At 54.7% G+C, this 25,529-nt stretch overlaps 1 protein-coding gene and 1 pseudogene across 1 annotated transcript in view; both read left to right on the forward strand.

Annotated features, from left to right (window-relative positions):
* Nucleotides 1–2,183: 2,183 nt before the first annotated feature.
* The window catches only part of AGAP3 (ArfGAP with GTPase domain, ankyrin repeat and PH domain 3), a 51,946-nt gene continuing 28,600 nt past the window's right edge, over nucleotides 2,184–25,529 (forward strand). The window contains exon 1 of the mRNA XM_024754510.1: nucleotides 2,184–2,281. The gene's annotated coding sequence lies outside the window, so the exon portion shown is untranslated. The remainder of the gene's footprint in view (nucleotides 2,282–25,529) is intronic.
* Nucleotides 18,680–18,924, forward strand: LOC112405899 (60S acidic ribosomal protein P2-like; annotated as a pseudogene).

A 25,529-nucleotide genomic window follows, 5' to 3' on the forward strand; every position in this document is an offset into this window, starting at 1 on the left:
AGGCCTGGCGCGGGGCTTGGGCGCCGGGGCCGCGTGGGAAGCCCCGGCCGGGCCAGTGGCGCCTTCGCTGGGTCCCCCGCACGCCGGACACCCGCCGCTGCTCTCCAAGGGAGCCGCTCGAGAGGCGGGCTCGGAGCTGGTGGGCATTGACCGACCTCCAGGGACACAGCGCCAGGCGTCGGGGACTAGAACCCCGGGCCACTGAGCGCTCCTTTCTCTAGGCTCTTGGGCCCTGGACTTCGGCTACTGAGGGGCAGAGGAAGTGGGTGCACGCTGCTGGCAGATGTACCACGACCCCGGGTGTGGTGGGGACGGGCAGCACCGGCAGGCACCCCAGCGGCGTGGTGACCTTTGAACGCATGTGGGGCAGATGGGCCTGGCCCTGGGCCATCTGCTTCGTCCTCCGGCTCCATTTGCAGGGGGACGCCCACCAGCAGGTGGTGGGTTCGGAAATGCAGGCAGAGTGCAAGGCCTCTTGCTGATGACTTGGAGTTGTGGGCAGGGCCCTGTCCAGTACTTGGGCCTCAGAGTTAGGGCCGCACTCCCATCTTTCTCTCATTGTGTGAGGCTGTTGGGGGTGTCCTTCACCTGAACACCCCGTTTCTGCTTTCAGAGGTCCCCGTGGCTGAGGAAGGCATAGTTGGTCTTTTGGGGGTAGGGGATCCCATTTAGAGCTGGGGTCCTGCTCTTTTCTTGTAGCATTCCCATCTGCCTTCTTTCTGTCCTTTTCCCAGCTCTCTCGCATCGCATCTCTTTCCTCTGAAGGCCGAGTTCACTGTGAACTAATTAGGTGACAGAAAAAAACTCATTAGCATGGATCTGAGTAAATGGCCTGAATCATCCGTGTGGCTGGGGACCAGGAGATGGCATTTGTGTGAGCCAGGGGCCCCAAAGAGAGGAGATGACCAATATTTCCTCCTAGATCTGAAGGGGTGGGGGGTGGGGGGAAGAAATGCCATTCCCTGCAGCTTCCCTGTTTCCCCAGAGGAAGTAAGTTCCTGATGCCTCCCCCACCCCTCCCAGCCCCTTTTGGAGGGGGTGGGACAGCCCCAGGAGGGGTGAGGGATGGCGTCCAGAGCAGGGAGAGGCAGGATTGGCTGGATTCCACATCTAACTCCCGCTTCCTTAACAGTACCCCCGCCCCCCCGAGCTCAGGAGGTCTCTGGCCCAGCATCTTCCGTGATGTGAAGGCCAGAGTTCCTGGGACACACTTGGGTTTTCACCCCCGTCTTGAATTCAACGTGATAGGCGGAATTTCCCCTCTTAGAGCCCTCCCCCGTGACCAACTTCCCCATTGCGGTTTGGAAGTACCCCACATTCCGTCTGCTTAGCCTGGAAGCTTGGTATCACCATTGCAGATGCTGGGACCCAATGTTTCATTGTCACCAGGGCCCAGCTGCTCCTCACACATCCGTTCCCAGCTCTCCTGGTCCCTACTTCCCTGCTCTTTCTTGGCAAGGCCTCCCACCTCTTTCTTCTTCTCCCCCTTTTTTTTTTCCAGCCTCTCTCTTGGAACCCATCTTTATTACCCACCTCACCCTTGCTTTCCCACTCCTGTCGCCCCAGCTTTTCTGCTGTAGGCAGGCATCAAAAAAAAAAAAAAAAAAAACCCAGAAAACTCCTTCTCCAATTTCTGCCGTATATCCTTCCTCTCCCCATCTGCCAAACCATATTGCCGCTGTCCTGCAAAGCAGCGTCGGCACCTTCTTTCTCTGTGGAGGGAGGGCAGCAGCTTCTCTGGCGGGCGTTTCCGTGCTCACTCTCTGAGCCTGACCGAGGCCCCTGCCAGGGCCCAGCGGACTTGGGTCGAGACTGTTACATAAACACATTCATCGCCTGGGAGGCTGATCCTGTGTTTACTAGGGGTGAGCCTCTTAGGGGAAAGGGATGACATTTTCCTAGTGTGTAAGAAGCCTCATTCAGTAATACTTTAGTGAAGGGTGCGTTTGAGCTTTGAAGGTGACTGCGGAGATGCGGTCGGGATGCATTTGGGACTGAGGAAGCGTGGTGGCACCTTGCCCTCCTGTATTCTCTCTGTCTGCTTCTGTCAGCCCCTCTCACCCCGTGGCCAGGGCAGGAAGAAGCAGAGGAACTTTGAGCTTTCCTGTGTTTCAGGACAGGATCTGGAGGGAGGGAGTTCCTTTTCCCACCAAAGGCCAAGGAAGGAGAAAACCTGTCCACCCTACGGTCTTAAGGAACGAGCGGAATATCACCAGGAGCTGGGACGGAGGGATAGACAGCCTACTGCGTGCGGAGCCCTTGAGCCACTCTCACCTCCCTGGTGGGTACACCGAGGCTCAGAGAAGCGAGGGACCTGCAGCGAGGGGTGCTCCCGGGGCTTGCTCAGGTGTCCTGGCTATGTCCTAGAAAGAGGACACGAAGGAACCAGGCCTTGGTCCAGATGGGGGACAGTCTGGGCATACAGAACACAGGGGTGCTGGGCCAAGTGAGCCGGAAGCCAGGATGAGGTGTTGGGAGAAGCAGCCCTTGGGGTCCCAGCAGGTGGCCTGGAAAGGCAGGCTTGTCCCTGAGTCGATGTGAACCTGGGGAGGTCTGCCCAAGGGGAGGCCCGCATGGAGGGCCTGGAAGCGGACTGTGGCCCCGGGAGGCTACTGCTGTGGCAGGCACCCGGCTTTGTCAACTGGGTGACTTGTTCCCGTGGCCCTTGGTTTTCCCCCAGGGGTTTTTAAGCAGTGAAATTCCTTGGAGAGGCACCGTCTGCCTGCCTCTGTGGGCTCCAGGCTTGGTAACATTCTGAAAGGACTCAGGTAAAAAGAGGTGCGGGTTTTCCTATCTGGTTCAAAATTAGGCTGAAGAGAGAAGGGGGTCCGGAGCTGTGGGCGGGGCAGTTGGAGGGGGCGGCCTCGGCATCTGTAGCCTTCCCTGCAGGCCTGCCCAGGGCTCTAGAGTTTGTCCCCTGTTTCGTCTGTGTGCTGTGACTAGATCCCAGCAACAGCGCTCTGATGCAGAGAGCAGAATGGTGTACGTTTTGGAGACAGAGAAGCCCTCTCCTGAGCTGATGCCCTTCTGCCTGCTCCTCGGGGTGGGCATCCCCCAACCTGCTGCTAATTCTCACCTGTGGGACTTGCTCGAGTCTGCATTTCTGAGGCTCCCTCCAAGGGATTTGATTCCGTGGGTTCGGGATGGCGGCCCAGGGATCTGCATTTGTAACTTCCCCGGCCCCTTCTGGTAATTAGCTGGTTTGGAGAATGAGTGCCTGGTGGGGGACTGGTTATTTAGGACTTTGCTCAGAAGAGCTCTAGGAGTTCTGAAAAAGAGGATATCATTGTGGGTGCCGGTGGCCTGGGAAAGCTGCATTTGTTCCAGATACATTTATTTAGCTCCTACCGTGTGGTCCAGTTGCATCTAGCACGGTGGAGAGCAGGAGGGGAGAGAAGGGGCTGAGCCAGCGCTCTAGACCCTGAAGGTGAATGGATCAGCGAGTAGGAGGTGCCAGAGGGGGGATTGGGAGTGGCAGGAATAAAGGCCGGGTTTTAAGAAAAGCAGGGCAGAGATGAGAGACTGGGGAAGCCTTGTCAAGACCCCAAGCCTGCAGGAACTTGGGCAGCCTTGAGATGCAGCCTCCCCACCCCCCATTCAGTCCTCCTTCACTGCGCTCCAGCTCTCTGCCAGGTGGAAGACACCGTATAGATAAGACGGTCCTCGCTTGTCAACACCCTGTGGCTGGCACATACCCTAACTTTCCTCTACCAGTTATTTCTTTAACTGAATGTGTGTGCCAGGCGCAGGGTCTGAGAGATGCTCCACGCAGAGGGAACAGGTTGGCAAAGGTGGCAAGGGTCGGGGTTCAAGGAACAGCAGGCTGGTCTGCGTGCCTGGAGCATTGAGTCCACGGGGGACAGGCAGGAGGACCCTGGTTCAGGAGTTTTGAATGCTTTATCCTGTATTAATTCATTTACACCTCACCTTGTTCTGGAAGACCATACGAGGGTGACCCTTAAGCCTGCAGGAGATGGGCTGTCACGAGAGGGTTGAAGTAGAAGCCAACCGGCAGGTCGTATTTGAGAGCCGGTTGCATTTGAGAACTTACTCTCTGTGCAGTGCCGGCTGGATCAGAGGGAGCAAGGCCACAGGGAGAGCAGGCAGGAGAGGTGGATTAATGAGCTCTTAGTGTCCACGCCGTACATTTGACTGTGAGCCCTCCCTAGCAGCTGTCAGCGGGCCTCTGGCCTCAGAACCTCAGGAATGGAGGGGGAAGGAGGCCCTAGCTTGGGGGAGGCAGGCCCGGGGCCCTGAGAACTCCTGTGTCTCCGCTCAGCATCTCCTGAACACCCACTTAGGACCCTTTGGCTTGCCCCCATTCTCTTCTTAATATGCAGGTAACTCGAGATTAGTTGAAGCGGAGAGCATTCCTCCTGACGCCTAGCCAACTTCCACCACGCAGGCCAGGGGTGAGGGGCAGCTAATTTTGGTGCATGGAGCTGAGCTCTAGGGTTATGGAAGCGGGAAGGGGAGGTGACCAGGATCTCCTGCTTTGAGGATGGGGACCGTGGGCTGTGCAGTGTTCCACCAGTTAACCTTCCTCACCTGCCTGCTGGAGATGGTCACGAGGCCTCTGCAATCCTTTGCAGTCTTCTCCGGTATGCAGGTGTCATCTCCATTTTGCAAATGAGATCTCCTAGGACTGAGATGGAGGCACTTCCCAAGGCCGCACAGGAGCGGCACAGCCGGGGACTCTGCCTGGTTTTCCACCTCCAGGCCTGGTGCTCTTCCCCTCACATGGATGGGCCGACTGAGCTTTGCTGGGCCAGGCTGGACACCCAGTCAGCCCTTCTGGGTGCCTCTCAGGCAAGGTTTTGACCTCGAGTTGAACTTTTGGAAGCTTTTAGAGTATCACTTAAGGGTGACCCTGAGCGCTTCTTTCCTGCCATGGTTTTCTTCTGAGTGTCTTGAATCCCCAACTGAATGGTGGCTCTTGGAGTGGGGCTCTCCCTTCTATGAGCAGCATGGATATTGCGCGTAGGAGAAGGACGCTTGGTCAAGAGACACTCCAAAATATTTGAACATTTAAAAAATTTAAGTATATGTTTATTTATTTTTTTAATAACTTATTTTTTTTTTATTAATTAATTAATTTTTGACTCCGTTGGGTCTTCATTGCTGTGCGTGGGCTTTCTCTAGCTGCAGTGAGCGGGGACTCCTCTTCGTTGTGGTGCGCGGGCTTCTCATTGCGGTGGCTTCTCTTGTGGAGCACAGGCTCTAGGTGCACGGGCTTCAGTAGTTGTGGCACGCGGGCTTCAGTAGTTGTGGCTCGCGGGCTCTAGAGCGCAGGCTCAGTAGTTGTGGCTCACGGGCTCTGGAGCGCAGGCTCAGTAGTTGTGGCGCATGGGCTTAGTTGCTCCGCGGCATGTGGGATCTTCCCAGACCAGGGCTCGAACCCGTGTCACCTGCATTGGCAGGCGGATTCTTAACCACTGCGCCACCAGGGAAGCCCCTAAATATATGTTTAAATGACAAAAATAATGCATGCTGGTTATAACACATTCAAATGTGGAAAGGAAGTCGAAGAAATGTGTGTGCCCCCCACCCCTCTCCGAGGTACCTGCTGTTGTCTGTCTGTCTGATGGGTGTCTTTCCCATCTGCTTTCTCTCCTATATATATCTACTGTCTACTGCTCTATGATTGATGACACTCTTGGCCTTTCACAGCGAAAGTGGGACTTCTGTGGGAAATACTCCACTGGGAGAAGGGGAACCAGAGTCGCAGTTTCAAGAAAGGCATCTGTGTTCATGCACCCGTCTGGCAGCTCCCTGCGGGGCAGTTGGGATACCTGGGTTCTCATTCCTGTTCTGCCGCCGACTGGCTGTGAGAACTTGGGCAAGTCATAAAGGCGCCCCCAATTCCCCCGGCCTGTTCTCCTAGAACCCAGTTCTGGTTTCATCTGCACAGCTCGCTGTGACCCCGCCCTCGAGCATTTGGACCATCTCAGTCTTGGGTCCCTGGTCCAGGGAGGGCAGACTCCGTTCAGTGGGAGGTTCTGAGGCTGCCTTCTTGTGCGCAGCACATGACACGCGCTGCCCGGGAGCCCTCCAGGAGCTGGTCATCGCCTCTGTTCCTGAGTTTCCTCAGGTAAGGAGGAGGGGTAGTGACAGTGTGATGGAGTTAGGCGCGGCAGGTGCCGACAGCGGTGCCTGGTACAGAGCGAGCACCCAGTGCGTGCTCGTGGTGAGCTGAGGGGCTGCGTGCAGTTGATCCAAGTCTCCTGGTACCTAGATCTTTTCACACTTGTCTGATTATTTCCTTTGGACAAATTCCCAAGTGGAAGAAAACAGCGAGGCCGTCGGGCACGCACGACCTTTCTCTGTGTGCCACACTGCCCTGCAGGAAGGCCCTTCCCGTTTCCCTGGGACAGAGACTGCCTTTTCCCTGCCCACCCTGTCCACTTGAAAGGTGAAGAGAAATGATGAAATGATTTTTGTTGTTGTTTTATCTTGTGTGTATCCGATTACTCGTGAGAGTCAACATGAAACATAATGTTTTTGGTTGTTGTATTTTGTTGAATTCCTGTCATATCCTTTATTCATCTTCCTCGTGGTTTGTTACTCTTTTTCTTAATATGTGTAAGATAGTTTTGTTTTTGTTTTTTTTTTGGCTGTGCGGCATGTGGGATCTTACTTCCCCCACCAGGGATCGAACCCACACCCCCTACAGTGGAAGCACAGCATCTTGACCACTGGACTGCTGGGGAAGCCCCTGTGTAGGACAGTTTTAATATGCAAACATAGATGAAGCATACATTGCCGTTTGCTGGAGGGGAGCTGGGGTCTGGATCGCTCTGGCGGCACTCTGGCCCTCCCGGGGCCCTGGGCACCCAGGTGGGTGAGCCCACAGCACATGGTCCCAGAGGGATGTATATGCCTCTCCTGTTGTCGTGCCTGTTTATAGTGTGTCTTTTCTTTCTCTTTCTTGTTTGTCAGCACCCCTCCTTGCCACTGTTGGTGCACCCGCCCACAGCAGTTTCTCTTTTGCCTTTTAATTTGATGCTTTGTTGGCTTGCGAACCTGGATCCCAAGCTGGTAGAGTGGGATTCAAGCCCAGTCATGGCCTCTCCGTGTGTGTCTGTGGGTCTGTGTGTGCGGCAGGGCTGGGAGGCCGGGAGAGCTGGACCCCACTTGGGGCTCCTGCTCTGCTCCTGGTGGGAGCTCCCGGCTCCTCCTCTGTGTGTGGTGTCTTCCAGGGAGGGGCAGATGCACTTCCCTGCCCAGAGAACTTTTTTGGTTAAACAGGCCCTAGACGAAGGCCCTTTGCTAAGAAGCGCTGTGATGATTTGGTGGCTTTCAGTCCCTCTGAAGCCCCACTCGTCTTGGTTATTGCTTCTAGACTCTTCTAGACTGTTTTAGGTTGGATGATGTGGTAGAATGGAGCCTGGTGTCATTCCTTCTCTGTCACAGTCTGTACAGGGTAGTGGGTACATCCGGCTCTGGACCCAGGCTGCCTAGATGTACATTTCTAACACTTAGTAGTGGTGTAACCTTTCTGTGTCTTGGCTTCCTTGTTGGGTGAGTTCCGTAACCTTTCTGTGTCTTGGCTTCCTTGTTGCTAATATGAGTTTAACAAGCACCCATCTCATTGTGTAGGTGTGACAGTGAAGTATGTTAACGCGTGCAAAGCTTTTAGACCAGCCCCGGCCCCTCGGAAGTGTTCACAGTGGCTCCAGCCTTTGCAGGGCTGCGGAGAGGACTCAGGGAGGGAGTGTCCCTCATGGCACCTGCAGCGGTGGCTCCCCAGTCATGCTCCCTGAACCCGAGCGGGCGAACGGGAGAACCTGGCGGGGCAGAGTTTGGGGTAAGTTGGTTTAGCCTGGCAGGCCCCAGGGAGGGGTGCCAGGTCCGGACTTGTCTGACGTTCCAGCTGATTGGAGCAGACCCTGGACCACAGCTGGTCACAAGGAGCGTGTCACACAGGCACCCAGCATTGCTTTCATCTAATTGCTTGCCCGCCGATTAAAGTATTTCCTCTAATTCAGCACCAATTACACATGTGAGTCATGTGTAAATTTAAATTTTCAAGTAGCCATAGTAAGAAAGCAAAAAAAAAAATATCTTTAATAATGCATTTTATTTAACCCATTGTATCTGAAATATTATCATTTCAACGTACAATTAACAAATTAATATAACGGGGCTTCCCTGGTGGTGCAGTGGTTAAGAATCCGCCTGGTTTGATCCCTGGTCTGGGAAGATCCCACATGCCGCGGAGCAACTAAGCCCGTGTGCCACAACTACTCACAACGCGTGCTCTGGAGCCCGCGAGCCACAACTACCGAAGCCTGCGCGCCTAGAGCCCGTGCTCCGTAACAAGAGAAGCCACTGCAGTGAAAAGCCTGTGCACTGCAAATAAGGAGTGGCCCCCGCTCACAGCAACTAGAGAAAGCCTGCGCGCAGCAACGAAGACCCAACACAGCCAAAAATTAAATAAAATAAATAAATAAATAAATAAATTAATTAATATAACAATTTTTAATGAGACATCTTACATTCTTTTCTCAACTAAGTCTTCAAACTGTGTTTCACCCGCTCAGTGCCTCTCCATTTGGACTGGCCGCATTTCAAGCGCTCAAGAGCCATGCGTGGCCAGTGTCTCTGGTATTGGAAGAACAGCTCTAATTTTAGCCTATAAAGTAACAAAAGAATTCCTGTTTGTTGGAAAAATTGAATACAGAAGTATATCCTTTTGGATTCATCTTTCTAAAGTATCATATTAAAATTTTTTAAGTAACGTGACTTTCACGTATATCCTGCCGTTTTCATTCAGTCACTCAACAAACACTTCTGAGTACCTGCTCAGGCCGTGGTGATGGGTGGCAGATAAATCTATTTAGAAGTGTTACTGAAGTCACAGTAGTTTTTTGTCGCCGTGGATTTTCTTCAAACCCGGAAGCACAACTACTGCTGAGGGGGCTTGGCCCTGAAACGTGTTCCCGTCCAGGGGTTCTCAAGTTCTGGAACCGAGGTTCACACGGTTTTGCTCAAGGCGGAAGGTGGGGAGTGAGCCCAGACCCCGCTCTTTTGCAAGAAGCTGGAGGAGAGGGCGCGTGTCTGTTGGGGGGGGTATCACGTCCAGGCTCTTGTTACTCAGCGTCTTGGTTGAGAATGGGTTGCCCACGGGCCCCAGCGTGGCTCACGTCACTTGGGTTTGGCGGTTTCATCCCACGTGGCTGCCGCTCTGCCCTACTTACGTCCCCGCCCACCCCCTCTGCATCACAGCCGGAGGATAATCCTGAATTAGGGTGAGGGGAAGGGAGGTGGCAGAGAAAGGCTCTTCCATCTGCTTGGGGGCAAGGGCCGGTGGGCCCGACCGGGAGTGGACGTGCCAGACAGCGAGCCTGTTGCTGGGCAGAGCTCATGTGAACAGCACAGTCCGTGGACTGGCTGGCCTCTGCGTATCCTCCTCACGCTTGATGGACTAAAGTGCTGGATTGTGAAGTGCAGACCACTAGGGAATAGGGTGCCGATTATGCAGGCCGGCCAGCCGGCCAGCCGTGCAGACTGTAAGCCCAGCCCTCGCTCTGCGGACCAGAGAGGGTGGAAGCCACCTACCAGGGATTCAAGGTCACTGCTGGGCAGCAGGGCGGTGAGGCCCCGGGCCTTTGCACTTCACGGTGGTACTCTCCTTCCAGCTCACAGGAGAGGCTGGTCGGGTGATCCCGGCCATGTCCCCTTCAGCCGTGACCCACAGCAGTTGTGCCAGGATATGTCACCAGCAAAGTCACAATATTCCCCTCACCCCATCCTGGTGTCTTAGGCAGGAGCTGTTTTTTGTAAGCTTTTTTTTTTTTTTTTTTTGGTTTGTGCTTTGTCTTTACGCTGAGTAACATGTATATAATAGCGAAAAGTTCGTAAATGTACACGTACTCTCTGAAAACACGTGGCACAGAATAAGGCCCCTCTCAGCCAGCAGCCTGGGTTGGCTTCCTTGCTCTGTCTCTCAGTCCACTTCCGGGCCTTGAAATAAGGAGACCTTCCCCCTCCCCCCTCTGCTTGGAGATGAGATGCTTGTGGGGCCGCCCAGGAAGGAGCACCCTGTTGTACTAGTTCACCAGCCCCCTCTTGTTAACCTTTGTCCGGGGAGCCAGCAGGGAACCTGCCAATGGGCTGGGCTGGGCAGCTCTCTGCCTTTAGCAGGCCCTTGGTGACTGACATCTTGGATGGGAGGTCCTGAGGCCCCTCCAGCCAACCCAGAGAAGACAGAGCCTATCACCCTGCAGAGCTCTCATTCTCTCCCAGGCCGTCACTCTCGGCCGGGGGTGGCGGGGGGACACGCCATCCTGAAACTGTGTTAACAGGCTCTCACCTCCTTCCTGGGTATCCCCCATCCCCTGCTGGCTGTGGCCCTTGGGCCTTGCTTCTCTCAGTGGGCCCTGAGCGCACGGCAGCCCCTCCAGGGCCATTACTTTCCTTTACCTGCGAGAAGAGCTGGGATCTAAACCTGCCTCTGTCTAGCTCCATCGCCCACCTTTCCCGTTCGAGGCCCTGGTCTGTTGGGTGTCCCTCCCCAGCCCCTAGTCTCCCCTGGCCTGGTCCCTCGTGGGGCCTGGAGCAGTGGGTGCTCTCCCCCCGCTGGCCCCAAGCTGGTGTCGTCCTCATCTGCTGCTTTCCTCCTGGACACTGAGCCCCCAGCCCAGTACCAGCCTGGCAGGTACCAGTGACCAAGGGCCCTCCCTTCTCTGTACCCAGCCCAGGGGCCCTGTTGGACCTGGAGGTGGCTCAGGGAGCCCTCGCCTGTATCGCACTGTTCTGTCCCCTCCAGGGCCACGGTGCTGCCCGTGGGGTCCCCTCCCAGCCCGCTGGCCCCGAGCAGCCAAGGGCAGGGGGCCTGTGGGCTGTGAGGCCCCTGAGGTGGAGCTCTGCAGCCCCCAGAGCAGGGTGGCGTGGGGGCCGTCTGTGGAGGGGCCTAACTTCTCTCTCTGAGGCCTGTGCCTCCCCGCAGAGTCTGGGCTGCCAGCCTGTGCCTCGCCGGCACTGGGGTGACCAGGAGGAGGGGCGGTGCGTGGAGTTCTCTGGCCTCTTCCTCCAGGGCTCAGAGCTGGGCCAGAGCTGCCAGGTCCCTGAGAGCAAGGTGTCTTGCTTTCCGGCATGTGCTTCTGACTGGTCGCCCTAAAGCTGGTGACCTGCCCGGGGAGAAGGCTGCCCTGGGTTGCGGCCCCGGGAGGCGGCCACGTTCTGCCCCAACTGTGTGACCCTCGCCTGGCGACAGTGGATGTGAGGCCAAGGGAGGGACACCGGCCACTACCTGGGTCTCTCCCATGGGTGCAGGGCGAACAGGCCCCATGCAGGTCCAGGGCAGTCAGTTGTGTCCACGTTGGGGGCACCAATGGCATAGATACGGAGACCCTGACCCAAGTCCGAACAGCTTAACACAGACCCACTGAGGGGGCAGGGTCCCTGGGGGCCACAGGAGAGAGTCCTTCCCCTCTGTCTGCAAGAGAAAATCCGTCCTGGAGAGTGAGGGCTGGGTGGTCCAGGCGGAGGGAGCTGTGTGCAGCTGTGGGGTGGGGGGAGGAGGGGGGAGGCCCTTCGGAATTCTGAACTGGGTGCCTTGGGCATTGCCACTGCCTTTCCTTCCAGGGTGCCCCCTGAACTCAATCAAGGGGAACATTGATTTCTGCGGTCCGCGGGGGTACAGGTCCCAGTGCTGCCTGGTGCAGCCCAGCTGGGAGTGAGCTGAGTGGGGTGTCCCTCTGCTCCAAGCAGGAGAGGATGGGCTGGGTGATGCTGAGTTGGCACCGAAGAAAAATTGTATTTCCCAAAGAGCGTGCCACACGCCAGGGCCTCGATGGGGTTTCTACCGAGTGACCCAGCGTGGAGGGACGTGGGGGGAGCCCTGTGGCGTACCTGGCTGCTTTGATAGGCACCGCGAGACGCTGTTTTACCAGAGTCGTGATTTTATTATGAAAATTGCTGGCGTAGCGTGTTTTTAAACTATTCAAATGCGCCACCCCACACTCCAGCACTCTGTTTGTGCTGCAGACATGGCAAGATTGACAGCTCTTGCTTCAGGTGCCAGGGAGCCGCAGGGTTCTGAACGAAGGGTGGCTGCATCAGATCTGGCATCTCAGAAAGAACTCGAAAGAATAGCTTTCTGTCAGTGCTTACGTGCCAGGCTCCGCCCTCCGTGCTTGCTTGTAATTCTTGAGACGTTCCTGGGGTGTTACCATCCCCATCCTGAAGGTGAGGAGACTGACACCGAGATGTAAAGGAATTTGCCCAAGGTTGCTCGCCTCACAATGGCAGAGGCAGGACCTGGACCCGGGGAGTCCATTCTCAGATTCTGTGTTCCGAGCCGGCGTGCGCTGCGGCACCACGAAAAAGATACAACTCTTAAAAATACAGAAGAAAGGTAAAAGGGTATTGTCTAATCTTGGGATAAGAGGTATCCCCTTAAGCCAGACAGGAAACCCAGAATTTATAGAGGGAAAGACAGACAGATTTTTCCCCAAGCCTTTTTTTTTTTTTTTTTTTTTGGGTAAGCGTCCCCGGCATCGACAGGCGGACTCTCAACCACTGTGCCAGCAGGGAAGCCCTCCCCAAGCCTTTCGTTCTGAAAAACGACCACCTTGAATGATCCTTAGTTAACATCTACCCCATTTGCTTTGCCTCTGTTTCTCACACACACATATTTTGGTGGAGGTGACGGTCTGTAGTTGTGTATGCTTCCCCCCAAGCACTCCAGCAGGCATTTCCTACGAACAGACCGTCCTTCTACATAATGTAGTACCAGGGTCACACCTAAAAAGATGAGTGAGAACTCTCAACCGTCGTTGACTAGCTCATCCATAACCAAATGTCCTCAAGTAACCCCCACGTGCCTTATATAATAACCTCTTTGTTTTTCCAAATCAGGATGGGATCAGGATGGCACAGGATCCATCGTGATGCTTTTCCCCATCACACAGACTCTTTTTTTAATATTTTTAAAAAATTTATTGAAGTATAGTTTATTTACAGTGTTGTGTTAATTTCTGCTCTGCAGCAAAGTGACTCAGTTATATATAAATATATTCTTTTTCTTATTCTTTTCCATTATGGTTTATCACAGGGTAATGAATATCGATCCCTGTGCTTTACAATAGGAGTTGTTTATCCATCCTATATATAATGGTTTGCATCTACTAATCCCAACCCTCCCTCCCCCACCCACACCTCCTTGGCAATCACAAGTCTGTTCTCTGTGTATGAGTCTGTTTCTGTTGCGTAGATAAGTTTGTTCGTGTCATGTTTTAGATTCCACATATAAGTGATATCATATGGCATTTGTCTTTCTCTTTCTTACTTCACTTAGTATGATAATCTCTAGGTCCATCCATGTTGCTGCCGATGGCATTATTTTATTCTTTTTTTTTTATAAATTATTTTATTTTATTTATTTGTGGCTGTGTTGGGTCTTCGTTGCTGCACGCGGGCTTTCTCTAGTTGTGGTGAGCGGGGGCTACTCTTCATTGCGGTGCGCGGGCTTCTCATTGCGGTGGCTTCTCTTGTTGCGGAGCATGGGCTCTAGGCGCGTGGGCTCTAGTACTTGTGGCACATGGGCTCAGCAGCTGTGGCGCACGGGCTTAGTTGCTCCGTGGCATGTGGGATCTTCCTGGACCAGAATTCTTTTTTCTGGCTGAGTAGTATCCCATTGTATATACATACCACATCTTTATCCATTCACCTGTCGATGGACACTTAGGTTGCTTCCATGTCCTGGCTATTGTGAATAGTGCTGCTATGAACATAGGGGTGCGTGTATCTTTTCGAATTATGGTTTTCTCAGGGTACATGCCCAGTAGTGGGATTGCTGGGTCATGTGGTAGCTCTATTTGTAGTTTTTTAAGGAACCTCCATACTGTCTTCCATAGTGGCTGCACCAACTTACATTCCCACCAGCAGTGTTAAGAGGGTTCCCTTTTCTCCACACCCTCTCCAGCATTTATTATTTGTAGACTTCTCTTTTTTAATATAACTATTTATTTATTTTTGGCTGTGTTGGGTCTTTGATGCTGCACGCAGGCTTTCTCTAGTTGCAGCGAGCGGGGCCTGCTTTTCGTTGCGGTGCGCGAGCTTCTCACTGCAGTGGCTTCTCTTGTGGGGGAGCACGGGCTCTAGGTGTGTGGGCTTCAGTAGTTGTGGCACGTGGGCTCGGTAGTTGTGTCTCACCGGCTCTAGAGCACGGGCTCAGTAGTTGCGGCGCAGGGGCTTAGTTGCTCCGCAGCACGTGGGATCCTCCCGGACCAGGGCTCGAACCCGTGTCCCCTGCGTCGACAGGTGGATTCTCAACCACTGCGCCACCAGGGAAGCCCTGTAGACTTTTTAATGATGGCCGTTCTGACCGCTTTATCACACAGACTGTTGAAGAGTCTGGGGGCAGTTTCCTTGTAGCAGGTTGCGCTCTGATTCGGGCGCTGTGGCTGCTTGGTGTTATTTAACTTGTGCCTGTATCCCGCCTGCTGCCTATGACCTGGAGCGAGCTCAGGGGCTTGATGAGATCCAGGTTAAACCCTTTTGACGGGAATACCTCCTATTGTGTCACATCAGGCCCTGCTGTTAGTGATGTTAAGGACATAATTACCAGATGTCCTAATCCTGAAGGCCCATTGCCTCCCCCTTTGTAATTCATCAGTAATCTGTAGTGCGACTTTTGCACCTTGAAAGTAAACTGCTCCCGGCAACTTTCAGTCAGTGGTTTTCAGTGCCTCAGCGATCGTGCCTGAATCTGTTCTGTTGGGGCTGCCACGTGGTGATTTTCTCATCTGGACATTCCTTCCGCAAGTCTTAGCTGGTACTCTTCTGTCAAGAAGGCCGCCCCCACCCCCTTTGCCTTTTTTTAGGAACACTCTCGTTTCATGGATTTTTGTTGTGGTTCTTATTGTTCAGATGTTATAATCAATTATAAAATTAATAGATTTAATTACACTTTTGTAGAACAGAGTAGGAGAATTTGCTTGCCATGTACATATGCCAGGTAAATGGTTAAGATGCCTATTATACAAAGAATTCCTCTAAACTGTTAAGAAAAAGGTTTTGAAAACCCCAAAGACAGGGACTTCCCTGGTGGTCCAGTGGGTAAGACTCCGTGCTCCCAATGCAGAGGGCCCGGGTTCGATCCCTGGTCAGGGAAGTAGATCCCGCATGCATGCCGCAACGAAGAGTTCGCATGCTGCAACTAAGAAGTCCGTGTGCCGCAACTAAGACCCGGTGCAAGCAAAAAACAAAACAAAACAAAAAAATCCAAAGACAGGTGGACAAAGAATAGGACCAGGCAGACAATTCAGAGAAGAGGAAATGGAAATTGTTGATGACCGTGAAAAGATGCTTAGCCTAAGAGTCATCAGGGAAACACAGATCTGAAGAGCAAGGTACTGGGTTCCTCGTTCAGTAGCAGAAAGTGAGCTGATGACTCGATGCTGGTGAGAGTGGCGCAGTGGGTGTTCCCGTATGTTGCTGGTGGGGGAATGGGGGGCAGTGAATTGCTGCCTCCTATTTGGAGAAGTCATCAGGCATTATCCATGAACATGAAAACTTCATGTTTTTCTTTGAACCCAACTTTTCTACTTTGGGGCATGTAACCTGTGGAGAGAAAACACATAGGTGGGACTTCCCTGGTGGCACAGTGGTTAAGAATCTGCCTGCCAATGCAGGGGACACGGGTTCGAGCCCTGGTCCGGGAAGATCCCACATGCCGCGGAGCAGCTCAGCCCGTGCGCCACAACTACTGAGCCCATGCGCTCTAGGGTCCGAGAGCCACAACTACTGAAGCCCACGCGCCTAGAGCCCGTGCTCGGCAACAAAAAAAGTCACCACAATGAGAAGCCCGCGCGTAGCAACGAAGACCCAACGCAGCCAAAAATAAATAAATAAATTTATGAAAAAAGAAAAAGAAAGAAAGAAAACACATAGGTACACAGGTGTTGATTACAGCCTTGCTTGTAGAGGTTTAAAGACAAAAAAGGAAGCAACCTGAATGGCCCTCAGTAGGGCAACGGCTGGATGATGGATGAGTGAGGCCTGTACCCAGGGACTGGGGAGGCCTGCCAGCGTATTGTGTTAGCAGCTGCTCCTTGCTCCCAGGCCGGGCATTGTGGTGAAACGCTAAGTCCAAGTCCTAGCATTGGGGCTTTGGGGACGGGAGGGGACACTCATTCTGGAAGCTTCCATGTGAAGGAAAGGGAAGGGGGCAGAGGATCAAAAGCAGCTTTCCCAGCGTGTTGTGAATGTGCTTTTATACTGTAAAATATAATTCTAAAAAGAAGGGCAAAGGGCATGTTTATTAGACTAGTCCCAGCCCACTTTCTTCTTTTGTGTCCCGCGCAGAGCTGGAGTTGGAAAGCTGTTGTGAGCCCCAGTCAGGCTGTGTGGTGACCCAGAGCCGCTGCAGGTGTGGAGGCTCGGGGGCCTTTGGGGGCCGAGGGTTCAGCCGGGAGAGCGCAAACCCACGCGTTTTTCTGGCGAGCCATTTCTTCCCTCACCCAGCCCTCATCCCTAGGTGAAACACTCTTCTGTTTCTTCTGTTTTCTTTGTAGCGTATCCTCTACAAACATTTTAGGAAACAGGGTGAAATGTACATTTTGCAGAAAAGTAGAAAGAGGCAGAAAAAAATCACTGCAGGTCCTAACCGCCCAGTTGGCCTCTGTCCTCATTTTGATATGTTCCTTTTTCCCCGCGTTTTTTTTACCTGGGTCCATGTTATGTACGGTTTTGTATCTTGCTTTTTTAAAAAAATGATCACAAGTGTTGCTGCAGTGCTGGGTAAAGAAGTCTCTACAGATGTTATTTTATTATTTACTTATTATTTGTTCATTTACGGCCGTGCCGTGCAGCATGTGGGATCTTAGTTCCCCGACCGGGGATGGAACCCGTGGCCCCTGCAGTGGGAGGTGGAGGTGTCACCACTGGACGGCCAGGGAAGCCCCTGCTGATGTTATTTTAAGTGGCTGCATGACGTCCCACCGTCTGGAGACACTGTTGCTTACTCCCTTGTTTCCGTATTGGTGGACACTCTGGTTGATTTCACTTTTTTTGGAAGTGCTGGACTTCTTTGGGCCTAAACCTTTGTGTCCATGTCAGACGGTCTCTGTTGGAGTCCCTGTGGCTAATTTAGTACGAGGGGCAAAGGGCTGAGCTGCCGGGGAGGGGGGTTGGGCACGTGCATGCTTGCCAGCACTGGGCCTTACGGACACAAAAGTCATGTTAAGGCTTTGGTAGGTGAGAAGTGGAACTTCATTTTTTTTTTAAATTTTATTTATTTATTTTTGGCTGCGTTGGGTCTTCATTCCTAGTTGTGGCGAGCGGGGGTTACTCTTCGTTGCAGTGCATGGGCTTCTTATTGCGGTGGCTTCTCTTGTTGCAGAGCACGGGCTCTAGGCGTGTGGTCTTTAATAGTTGCAGCACGTGGGCTCAGTAGTTGTGGCACGTGGGCTCTAGAGGGCACAGGCTTCAGTAGTTGTGGCTCGAAGGCTCTAGGGTGCGGGCTCAGTCGTTCCGGCGCACAGGCTTAGTTGCTCTGTGGCATGTGGGATCTTCCTGGACCAGGGCTCGAACCTGTGTCCCCTGAATTGGCAGGCGGATTTTTAACCACTGCACCACCAGGGAAGCCCTGGAACTTCATTTATAATTTCTGTTTCTTTGAGTCCCAAGTGAGAGCGAGTGATTTCCACGTGAATTGGCTGTTTGTACTTTCTTTACTTTGTCAAGATTTTATTTATTTTTTTTTAGCGACATCTGTGCGCTTTGCATGTATTAGTGATATTAACCCATCAGCATAGTCACATTTTCGTCCAGGTGTTGATTTCCCTTTAGTTATATTCCTCTTAGGTTTTTTTTGTGGGTTTTTTTACAATTTTTAAAAAATCATTCAGGACCTTATTTTTATGCAGTGAATCTATCGGTCTTCTCTCTCTATCCTTTAAATCCAGGAACCTTGTTGCAAACTGTGTCCTGCCTCCCCCCTTCCCGGGGTCCAGCACAGCTTCCCCTGCGGCTCGGCCGTAGCTCCACGCAGACTCCGTGGCCGGTGGGCTTCCCCGGCTGCCCGGCCAAGTTGTGCAGGGCTCGGCGAGGTTGGGGCGAGGGCTGGCGGCTGAGGTCTGAGGCCTCGGGGAGGAGGTGGGCTGAGTGAGGGCGTTGCACAGAGGGGCATAGGTGAAGGTGCCAGGAGGGGAGGTGGAGAAGACCCGCCCGCGTGGGGTCTACAGGCTGTGGACGGGCGTTTGTGAAGATGGTTTGCAGGGACCCCTCCACCTCTGCCCTGCGTGTCGTCCCCGCTGCCCAGTTGTTGCTGACGGGCCGGGGACCCTTGCTCTCTGCGCAGGGGTTCTGCCGGGGGCTCCTGGTCGGCTCTGCCTGTGGCGTAAGTTCGAAGCACGGCAGCTCTGCACACGGCCTTGACCTCTGCGCCCGTCTCATCTCGCAGCCGAGGGCCGTGGGGAGGCTGCAGTCGGCCACGCGGCCTCCGGGGCTCCCTCCTGGGTGGCCTCCCTTGAGCGCCCATGCGGTCACCAGGGTTCCCTGACGCTGTTTCACAGCGATGGTGTGGCCCGGGGGCCCAGGCCTGAGAGCTGACGGGCCGGTGGGGTGGTGAGTCCTCAGGCTGAAGACAGATGAGAGTAGAATTAAGAGGAAAGCCTGGGTCCCTGATGCCTCTGAGGTCGCCCGTGCAAGGCCTCTCGCCGCTGCAGAGATGCGCTGCGTCGCCTCCTACCTGCCGGCCGCCCTGGGGACAGCACCTCCCCCAGCGCCAAGGACATCAAGAAGATCATGGACAGCGCAGCACTGAGGCGGACGATGACCGGCTCAACAAGGTCATCTGTGAGCTGAACGGAAAGAACAATTGAGGGCGTCATTGCCCGGGGTATCGGCATGTTGGCCGGCGCGCCCGCCGCCGGGGCTGTGGCCGTCTCCACCCCAGGATCTGCAGAAAGATGAGAAGGGGGAGGAGGCCGAGGAGTCAGACGATGACGTGGCATTTGGCTTGTGCCACTAGAGTCCTGCTCCCCTGCAAGTAAAAGCACCCTCCCCCCCCTTTTTTTTCTGGCTGTGCCACGTGGCTTGCGGGATCTTAGTTCCCTGACCAGGGATCAAACCCGGGCCCCCGGAACCTCGGCAGTGAAAGAGCGGAGTCCTAACCACTGGACCACCAGGGAATTCCAAATAAAACCCTTTTTACATTAAAAAAAAAAAAGAGGAAAGTCTGAAACCCAACTGCCAGGCGCCAAAGCTCTGATTGCCACTCCCAGTCGCTCCGTGACGCGGGAGGGCTGGTGGGACTGGGAGTGCTTGCTGGTGCTGAGCAGACGTGTGTGCAGGTGGACCGGCTGCATGGGATGGGGGTAGCCCTGTGCCCCCAGGGGCCCCATCGGGCTGTCCCCACCCCACTCCAGTCCTTGTGTGGCCCAGGCAGCGCTGGGCAGTGGACCCCCTGCGGGGGGAGGTGGGAAAGGTGTGTCTCACAGTAGGAAATTAACTGTCACATGTTGCTGGGTACCTGAAGGGCTCAGGAAGATGGCAGTCGCCCAGGGAAGTGTCTTCACTTCGGGAGGGTGGTCTGACCTCAGGCCCGGGCTGGCCGCTCTGGGCTCTGTCTAATGGCGTGAACGTGAGGTGTGCCGAGGGCCCCTCAGCCCCAGACAGCGCCCCTTTTGCCTGTCGAGGTGGCTTCTCCTTTGTGAATGCCATGCATGCCTAGCAGGGCTGGCTCGTGAACTTCATACTGATTCAGGGCTGGGAGAGTGGGATTTGGGGGCAGGAGTTTGTTTGGAAGGTGGGCGATGAGGAACCTTGGGGAGTCTTTTGGGAAGGAGGTTCCCTTGCTGGGACGGGCAAGGCTGGGCCGCCCCGATGTGGGTACCAGGGCAGGAGGAAAGGAAGACGGGTGAGTGCTGCCTGCAAGATGAACTTGTGTGCCAGCAGAAATCTCACCAGGCTCAGCAGGCCTCAGGGCTCGGGGCCAGACAGGTGGCCTAGGTTGGAAGGTCAGCTTCAGCCACCTACCAGCCCTCACCTTAGGCACGTTACTTGGCCGCTGTGCCTCAGAGTCCTCATCTGTAAAATGGGGAGATTAACAGTACCTTTCAGGCTTCCCTGGTGGCGCAGTGGTTAAGAATCCGCCTGCCAATGCAGGGGACACAGGTTCGAGCCCTGGTCCGGGAAGATCCCACATGCTGCGGAGCAACTAAGCCCGTGCGCCACAACTACTGAGCTCACGTACCACAACTACTGAAGCCCGCGTGCCTAGAGCCCGTGCTCCGCAGCAATGAGAAGCCTGCGCACCGCGAAGAAGAGTAGCCCCCACTTGCCACCACTAGAGAAATCCCACGCGCAGCAACGAAGACCCAACGCAGCCCCCAAAAAACCAACCAAACGAACAAAGAAACAAAACAGTGCCTTTCAGGACTTCTCTGGCGGTCCAGTGGTTAGGACTCCAAGCGTCCACTTCAGGGGGCACGGGTTTGATCCCTGGTTGGGGAACTAAGATCCCGCATGCCGCGAGACGTGGTCAATAAATAAATATTTCTTTAAAAAAGAAAACCAGTACCTTTCTCAGAGGGGTTAAATGGTTTTGTGTGTGTGAAGTGCTCCGAGTAGAGCCGCTCATGTTCAGTAAGTGGCCATTATTATCGGGTGACCAGTGCCATCCCCTGTGGCTGCTGCCTTGGGTGTACAGGGCACCAAAATGGCTCTGCCGTCCCCAGGGCTGGCCGAGTCTGGCCCTGAGCCACAGGGGCAGGTATCTGTCACCTTTCTGTGCCCGGGAGCTCAGGCGCCCAGGAGGTGAGAGCAGATTAGACGTTAGCATCTACAGAAGACACGAGGTGAACTGGGGACAGCGAGAGGAGGCCGGGACGTCCAGGAGGGCTTGTGGTGGCAGCGGGCCTGAGCTGAGTGTTCACCGACGACTCCCGCTGGGCTGGCGGCGGGGAGGGAGGTAGCCTCCACGTCCAGGCCCTGCTGGTGTCAACCTGGGTCTGGCCTGAGAGGTCTGTGGCTTCCTTTGATGGGGAGCCCATCCAGAGGCCTCCCGGGGCCTGGGCATGTGTGTTGGATGCTGGGGGCAATGGGCAGGCTTGGCCTTGCCAGTGGGGCAGAGCCCTGGGCCTCAGTGTAGGCCCTGCTTCCAAAATTGATAATGGGAAACCAGATGCTTTTATTTATTTATTTGAAACTTTATTTTATTGAAGTATAGTTGATTTACAATGTTGTGTTCATTCCTGGTGTACAGCAAGGTGATTCAGTTACATACGTACATATATTCTTTTGCATGTTCTTTTACATTATTATTATTTTGGCCACGCTGAGCAGCCCGTGGGATCTTAGTTCCCCGACCAAGGATTCAACCCGCGCCCCCTGCAGTGGAAGCGCGGAGTCTTAACCACCGGACCGCCAGGGAAGTCCCTCCTTTTACAATTGTTTATCACAGGATATTGAATATAGTTCCCTGTGCTCTACAGTAGGACCTCGTTGTTTATCTGTTCTATATAAATAGTTTGCATCCGCTAATCCCAAACTCCCAATCCATCCCTCACCCACCTGGAATTCAGAGGCTTTTAAACTTTTGTCCATTAGACTCTCAGACTACCTGTCTTTATTCTTACTAGCGTACACTGACCCTCAGTCCCCCTTTCCCTGAGACCCGGAACTTGTGCATCTGAACTGGAGTTCCCAGATGGGGGCACAGCTCCTCCGTCTTAGAGCAAAAACGGCGCAATTATTTGAATACTGTGTTGTCTTCCCTTTATGAAAATAGTTTACTTCTGTAGGAAAGAGGAAGCAAACTTTCATTAGCCTGTTGGACTGGAAGAGGCAGATTTTTAGCTCATGGGATTTGGCTGGACCGTTGCTCAGTTTTGAAGGAAGAGAACAACCTTTAAAGACGGATGAGGGCTTCCCTGGTGGCACAGTAGTTAAGAATCCGCCTGCCAGTGCCGCAGAGCAACTAAGCCCGTGTGCCACAACTACTGAGCCTGTGCCCTAGAGCTCGTGAGCTACAACTAGCTGGGGCGCACAGTTCATGCTCAGCAAAGATGCACGTTCATTCATTCATTCACAGAATCATTGCACACCACCTGCGTGCCCTGCCGAGTTCTAGCGGGGGAGCGTTAAACACACCGGGGAAATATCTGAGAGGGATGAGTGTTAGATGAATATTTTGACAGCTGTGGACAACTCCTGAAACTTGTAAGGAGGCCGGTCCTGCAGGCCGCCCGTGTGAGTGGCGGGTCGTTGGCGGGGGCAGCCCAGGGTCTCCGCGGACTCCCTAATCCCCAACCCGGTGACCTGCAGAGAGGACAGAGCTTGCTAGAAACCTGCAGGCCTTGCGATCCTCCGGGTGTGACACTCGTCGCCTCCCTCAGCTCAGCGGTCGAAGGGCTTGGCCAACCCGCGTGGCCACTCACCGCGGGCCACTGCTGGGGTCCTTACCGCCTTGCTTGCCGCACAGCTGGAGGCCACCTGGCTGCAGGAAGATGTGTTGCTGCCACCTTGTGGGCAAGAAGATGCCGACCGGCGTCGGAGGGCCCTGCGGCTCTTGGGACCGCTCTGGCGGCGGGAGTAAGCCACAGCCTTTGGCTTCCAGCAGAAAGCCAGCCCCTCCCGGGCTCTGAGAAGGACCTCCACAGGCTCTCTGCGGCTGCTGCGTGGCCTCAGCTGGGCGCGCCTCGACAGTTATCAATGGATCACCCAGCAAATATTTGAGGGAGACTAGGTACAAGGTTCTGTGGGATTCCTGGGCCGGAGGCCGCCCTTCTTTTTCCCCTCACCAGTGCACCGCTTTTGTGCCGTGCCTCACAGCGCATGCCTTTTTTATGCAGGGGTCTTTCTCTTTCTCCCTAGACACCCTGGGTTCAGCAGTGCACCCTGCTGCCCCAGGCCACAGCTGCACACGCAGGCGCCCTCCTCTCTCAGGTCCAAGCAGCCAGTCCAGCTCAGCCAGCTCTAGAGTTGGCCCTTCTCCTTCTGATTTGCCTTGCGCTCAGAACAGAAGGGGGTGCTCAGTGCTCAGCCTCTGCGCGCTCAGCCTCCAGGGAAGCGTGTCCGTCCTCAGCCAGGATGCACGCTGCAGGCATTGTGAGAGAGTGCGTCTTTAATTCCCCCAGAAGCTTATGTGGGGTCTCACCCCTACACGACAGGTTCAGCCTGGTGTTTCTGATGACCTTAAGAGTCAGAGAACTGACACGAGGGCTAGTTTTATGGGATTTTTGTGCGGTTTACGTGGCCCCAGCCCGATGCTTTTTAGGATTGTCCTAGTTTCCTTTGGGCTGTGTTGAGTAGTAAGCTGTTTGTCACATGTCTCTGGGGTAGAATCTTGCAGATGGAACACAGAGACCTTGTCCCTGACCCGGGCGGGGGTGTGTGTGTGTGACACCAACAAGGAGAGAGGTGTGTGCCTGCACCGATCTCCTTTCTGGGGTCTTCGGCTGATGTCCTGGGACATTTGTGTGCAGGCAGGTGCCCTTCTCTGTCTAGTTTCCCTGAGTCAGGAAAGGTTCTAGGAAGCAGGAATAGGAAGGAGGCAGCCCCATGAGGAAGAGGAAGCTGTCCCAGGTTTGGGATTGACCCAGTCTGAGCATTTCGCCTGGACCGATTCTGCAGGTACAAGTCAGGAGCTGGTGTGTCCTCTGAGAATGTGGCATGTTTGTTCACCTCCTGGACTGGGGACTGCTGCAAGTCCTGTAGCCCGTGAGTGTGTGTGCGTGTGCGCGCAACTGGGGGCCTTTTACTCTCCTCTCCCAGCCTGCGCCTCGCCCCCTGAGGCTAGCCAGTTGGGTTCTGAAGCAGCCCATCCCCGGTTCGGCACCTTGTCCCCCGTCCCCCCTCAGTCCCCACTTGTCTCTGATAGCTGCGGTCCTGTGCTTGCATTTTCATCGGCTTGGGGGGAGGGTTTGGAATGAGCAGGCCGATTCTCTGGGGGAGGGGTAATCCCCTACGTGTGTGAGAGAGGACAGAGAGACAGCTACGAAGATAGGGAAGTTCAGCGTAGGAGACTTAAACTTGGGAACGTGAGTCAGGATTCCTGGGTTGCATTCCTGTCTCCACGCCTGAAGGAGCCTGGGAAAGGCTCTTCTGCAGGAGCGACTCTTATGTGGGGGTGTGCATCCTGGAGAGGAAGAAGTCATCCTCATTGTTAATAACTAGTCCCAGGAAAATACGCAGTCAGCCCCGGGGCCTCTCCAGGCCTGGGAGATCCAGCCCAGGACTTGGGAGTTTCCAGCTCTGGGTTCCCCAGGAGCACCTAGGATGGAGAGGCCCTGCCTTTCTCAGGCATTCCCCCACCCCAGCCCCCTCAGGAATGTGCCACTTTTATCTTGTACTTTGCTTCTGACCAGGACCCTGGAATTCTAAAGCTGAGAGGGACAGGAACGTTGGGAGTTGGGTTGGACTGGGGGTGGAGGAAACCTGGGAGTATCACGTCTTTAAAGGAAAGGCGAGCCCACTCCTCCTTGCCACGTGCCTCAACTGGTTTCTCCTGATCTGCTCGGGGTCCTTGTGGATTATGGTAAACTGGCTCATCTCCAGCGCCTTGGAGAGGACTGACGTTTACACCGCAGTGGAGAGCACAGCACGGCAACTGCCTGCCCCCTGCCCCCGTCCTGAAGTCATCCCTGCATTTACTGAGAGTCTGCTGCAGCCCACACACATGAAATTCACAGGGCATCGGTGCTGAGCGTCAGGCTCCAACCAGTACTGCAGTCTGAAGCTTCACCTCTGCACAGCCTCTGGACAGGAGGTGAGAACCAGCCAGCGGGTGGAGGCTGGAGACTTCAGGGCCTCAGAAGTGAGTCACTCGTCCAGAACTGTATGGTCCAGGTCCAGAGGTTCTCTTTCGATTTTCTGCTGCCCTTGGGCAGGACAACACTTAACCTACTACAGGTGATTTTATAATCTCCAGGGAAGAAGACGGCCTCGGTCATTAACAGAAGAGCTGACTAAAACATACAGCAACTCGGATTTGCGAGTTTCCCAAGCTAAGACAGGATTGCCTCGTAGAGGCTCCCTACTTTCCAGATAAGGAGACTGAGGCCCGAAGTCCGCATAACTCCTGACTCATAATTTAGGCTTTTACTGACTCCCACCCTGGTGGGTCACCTTCTGGTTCTTCCCTGGAGAGAGAGCAAATGGCCTGCTTCTCTCCAAAACCGAACTCAGTGTGTGGTGTGCCGAGGACTGTTACTTATTTGGCCTGCTCTTAATGACATCTCCTCACCTGCCTGCCCCAACCGAGGAGGAGCCCTGGGCTGGAATTTCCTGTTTTCTCAGGGCTCGGGGGCTGCCCCAGCAGGCTGGCTCCCCTGCGGCCGCCGTTCCTGGGTGTTCCAGGCCAGGCTTGCCACGTCTCTCTCGGTGTTGGGCTGGCTCCCGGCCTCTCCAGGTCTGGGCTTGCCGGCTGCGAGGTGGAGGCGTTGAGGGACTCAGTCGGCCGCCACCAGGTGCCCAGAGGCCGGAGGTCCGTGCGCCTCGGCCGCGGCCCCGGCCCGGGCCCAGCCCCGCGCCCCTCCCCCTGGGCCTGGCCCTCGCCCGCGGGCCCTGAGCATGGA

The sequence above is a fragment of the Neophocaena asiaeorientalis genome, unplaced genomic scaffold (assembly GCF_003031525.2).
Source record: "Neophocaena asiaeorientalis asiaeorientalis breed wild unplaced genomic scaffold, Neophocaena_asiaeorientalis_V1.1 scaffold407, whole genome shotgun sequence".
NCBI classification, from domain to species: Eukaryota; Metazoa; Chordata; class Mammalia; order Artiodactyla; family Phocoenidae; genus Neophocaena; species Neophocaena asiaeorientalis.